Source organism: Cajanus cajan, chromosome 2, assembly GCF_000230855.2.
Source record: "Cajanus cajan strain Asha chromosome 2, NIPB_CcT2T_4, whole genome shotgun sequence".
NCBI lineage: Eukaryota > Viridiplantae > Streptophyta > Magnoliopsida > Fabales > Fabaceae > Cajanus > Cajanus cajan.
The window spans coordinates 4,034,151-4,038,698 of NC_138518.1; the positions used below are offsets into that span (position 1 = coordinate 4,034,151).

At 32.9% G+C, this 4,548-nt stretch overlaps 1 long non-coding RNA gene across 2 annotated transcripts; it reads right to left on the minus strand.

The window, feature by feature from the left end:
- Window positions 1–256: 256 nt before the first annotated feature.
- LOC145955226 (uncharacterized) lies at window positions 257–4,019 on the minus strand. Of its 2 annotated transcripts, none has more exons than XR_014431872.1 (4): window positions 3,902–4,019; window positions 2,689–2,811; window positions 613–873; window positions 257–528 (listed from the first exon to the last, which is right to left on the minus strand). It is a non-coding gene; the product is annotated as an uncharacterized LOC145955226 (long non-coding RNA). The 2 variants fall into 2 exon arrangements; XR_014431873.1 differs by having other exon boundaries at window positions 613–897.
- Between the last annotated feature and the right edge of the window lie 529 nt (window positions 4,020–4,548).

The window sequence follows — 4,548 nt, forward strand, 5'->3', positions numbered from 1 at the left end:
GATAAAATTGCGACGGTTATAAATTTGTCGCTATTTTGGAAACTGAAACTAGTTAAAAATTTGCGACAGTTTTCACAAAATTTGCGGCGGTTTTCAAATTTAAACATGCATTTTAATTAACCATTTGCAGTAGTTTGTAACCGCCGTAGTTCGCGTCCAATTTGTAATCAAATATTTTTTATAATTACATTTTCAACCTGTTTGCTTAAATTCTTATCTTAAACATGTTATCAAGATAAACTAATACAAATGATACAAATAAAAATGTCATTCATTAAATAAAGATATTAAATCCAAATTTAGTGCATAATAGATTTGCATCTTTCAAACATAGAAATGGTCCTTAAGTTTAAGAAACTTAGGTACATAAAAACAACGAAAATATAAAGATGGTCCTAAAAGCTCCTAACAAACTAAAATTGAAGCAAATATCTAAATAGTCCTTCATGATGATCCTCCATTATCTTCAGGAATATGGCTAGACTGAGAAGAACGTCTCAAATCTGCTAGAGATTCCAATTCAGCTGCCTGAAATTAAAATAATCACAAATTAGATTTGAACTTTTACTTGGACAATAAAATTTACAATTTTTTAAATACTTTATTTTATACCTGATTTCCTTTAACAATTTGCATAAGGAAAGCTAATTGTTCCTTCAAAACATCAACTTCACCAACTCGTGCCTTAAGTGCTTCAACTTCAGATCGCAATTGTGCTATCGTGGCCGCATCTGATGAAGATCCAGATCTCGTAGAGGAAGAATATGATCCAATGATTTGAGTTGGAGTAACCCCAAGTCCCATGCCTCGAACATATCTTGGATGCTCCTTTCCAAACACTTTCAAGAATGCCTCATTCTCAGAAGAAGTCTCCTGAATTTCATTATGCAATTGTTCCTACATATAATGTTGAATACATAGATAAATAGTAAAAGATTAGTAGAAAGACCTGTCTTATAAATTAAAATTAAAATGAAATTAACGGAGGAAAAAAAACTGCTATGGTAGTCCAATTAGTAGAAAGGATTTTAATTAAGAAATCCATAATAAAAAAAGTGAAATTCTTTCTCATTTCATACTTGGGAATTTGGTATATGCGATACAAGTAAAGCTAAAAATATAATAGCAAATGCGTAATTCAATTTTTTTGTAGAGAATTCCTAAAAAGAAAACAATCACATTCATGATATTCTTAATAATAGTATAGGAAATGTCGTAAATCAGGGTGCCCAAAAGTCTATCATATATACTTATAATTGAAGCAACTAAGATAATGGGTACAAAATGGAGATTCTAACAAAGAGAACAAAAACACACTAATTTAAGGCAAATAAATGATAAACATATAAGGAAACTAAAGAAGCACGCATCAATTATCATTGACCACTGTACTTTTAGAACCACAATTCAAAACAACTTTTACATATAGTTCACAATTAATTTCATATGCAGCCACCAAAAATATTTTTTATAAAAATAAAAATTAAAAGAGAAGGATTCAATCCTGAACATATACTTGAAGCAACCATATAATTCTGTCATTTAGATCTCTAAAACCCAAGAACTCCATCTCCAATTATTAGATATACGCCAAACCCAGTTGACAAATCTTGTAATTTTTCCATTTCATGACAATTCTTTCAGCCAGAAACAGTAAAATTGAAATCCTCCACAAACCCATTTGATATGATTTGCTACATCCTTCAACCACAAGCCACACAATTCAAATTCCCTACAAACCCATTTTTCAAACTTGGCAATGTAGTGCTGGAATCTAAAACCCCATCACCTAACAACTTCAAAATGGATCAAAGTAATGAAACATCAAGAAATCAAGCATGCGTGCAAAATTCAAATTCCCTACAAACCCATTTCTTAAACTTGGCAACCTCGTGCTAAAATCTAAAACCCCATCACGGTAACAACTTCAAAATGGATCAAATAATTGAAACATCAAGAAATCAAGCATGTGTGCTACTAGCAACACCACTCCCAAAAATCAAGTTTCAAATTTTCCACACCAAGGTTCAAGCTCTGACCAAATGTGGCCAAGTTAAAACAATCCCGAAAGAGTGTATATCACTTATCAGTATACTTTTTTTTAAAACTTAAATATATTTTTAGAAAACATACTTATTTGGGTTCCTATGTTCAAATATCGTTACAAAAAAACAAAAAAAAGGCTCACTTATTACTGAATTTATTGCACAAAATCCATCTATCATACTTTCACAACCAAGTCTCAGAGGGAGCCACTGTTGATTGTTGTTTTCTTCCTAGACAAAGAGACAAGATAAATACCTAAAGACATCGCAACACTTGATGTGACCTCCTATCATCTAGATCAAAGGCCCAATCAGCTTTATAAAAAGGCTTAAAGTTAAAGGGGATGATTAGAAGTGCCTGAGATGAGTGCCTTTGATTGAGCTGTGTAAGTTTGAGATAAACTATATGGTTATTTTTTCATTCCTCTGCACTATTTTGATGGTGTATATGAGGCCAGAGTATCTAACAAATTAAAAAGTAAAAGTGCATGAACCCATTTCAGGGGTATCAATCTTGTTACAGCCCAAATGGTCAACCAAAGTTATACTAGTCCAACCCATATTCAAGCATAAAGCAAAAAAAAAGTTAGCTGGATATAGTAAAAGAATCAATTGCAGGCACTATAGATAAACAATTTGTTACCTAATTTCATGGTGAACTGGGGTATAAATTCATGGGCAAATTTTTTGTGCAGCAATCACGGGTACTTTGACAATTACTATCAACCAAAGAGACTAGTCCGATTAAACAATATTCTGCACGGATCTGAAAATTTGAAAACATAACAATAACAAGTTAGCAAGTAACTAAAATTAACTATACATAACGAAAACAAGTGCAATAATGGACTCATTCTATACAAATACTCAAAGCCAAGCAGTCAAGGACCAACAAGAAGATTATATTCTACTGCTCCGAAAGATAACCTAATTTAAAATAATATGAATAAAAGAAGAAAAAAAGTAAAAAGAGAAAGAAAGAAAAGAGCCAATTTTCTAATCATAAGAAATCATAAAATATTTATTTCGGTTGTGGTAGAAAGAAAACACAGATTCTGTCACTATTACCCTATATTCTTGATTCCCATACAAGGAAGGAAATTAACAGAACCTTGTTCTAGTGAAGACACTAATTATAAAATTAATCATAGAGCATAAGAAAGGGAATTGAAGAGTTTACCACAATTTCTAAGAAAAAAGCTTTAGATTAAACTAGCAAAACTGGGGACCATATTCTATATTAAGCTTTTAATATCCACACAACATATACATATATCAATCAATTTTGTTTATCTAAGAATATCAGTGCCCTCCATAAGCCTATCATAATATTTAAGTAGTAAAAAGCAAGTACCAATTAGCTAGTCACCTTTTCTTTTTATAAGTTAAAGATTTCTCCTAAGTAGAATCCAAGGACGGTACAGAAGGTATAATAGGACAAGAAAAAAGTTTAAAAATTTTGAGCTTTTTCGAAAGTTTTCAACTACAAAATTACAAAACAAAATTTTAAATCACAAGGCCTACATAACAAGATGACTCCCTACAAATAACACCTAGTTCATTAAGATAATTACTAAAAGGCCCGAATTTGCCTTCGCAATCAACTTGGAGAGCCTCGATTGTCGTGTTCAATTGAAGCTCAATAAGCTTGAAATTGGAGAGTCATCCAACAGGAAATAATAAAGTATAGAAAGTGATATTCTTACACAAATTCATTTTTCTAATAAAGTGAGACTAACTCCACGTTTGGGCATTTCTTCAATATAATGCAGAAAATGAATTTTAAGACTCATTGGTATAAATTCTGTGCAAAATAAAAGGTTAGCGTAGGACCAAGCCAATGTAAGAAAACTCACCAAAAGAGAGGCAAATCAAAGCAAAGGCCGTGAGCCCTTGAACTCCCGCGTCGCTGTGAGCCCTTCAACTCTTCATTGTGAGCCGGTGAACTCGTGCCCGTGAGCAATGTTAACAGCGGTAGAGCAGAGGTGTGACTCCTAAGCAAGGTAGCCGCGTGACCGTGAGCGGAGGAGGAGAAGAAGAATAGAGCGGGGAGAGAAGGGGGTTAGGTTTTCTGAAGTTCTATTTTTGATGAGAGGGGAAGGAACATTTGAGCCTAAAAGTTTTAATTTAGCTGCGGCGGTTCTATATTAACCGCCGGAAAATAATAAAAAATTGCGTCCGTTCTATAAAATCGCCGTAAGTTATAACTAAGTAAAAAAGCGGCGGCGGTTCTTTAAAACCGCCGCAAAATTTGTGACGTTATTTCTTTTTTTTTGTGTAGTGCGACTGTATGAACCATTTTCAAAAATATTAATTAAGGATTAGTTTGGTTTCTAGGCATTCCCTAATTGATGAGATTTTTAATTGGATGTCTAAACCATAGGTCGCAAGATCGGAGATTTTTGGGTTGCGACAAGTATGATCCAAACAAAAATTAATGTAGTCCTCTAGAGGTATTGCGTCAGGCGTGGAAAATAAAACTAAGGTTTTCAAAAATAAATTA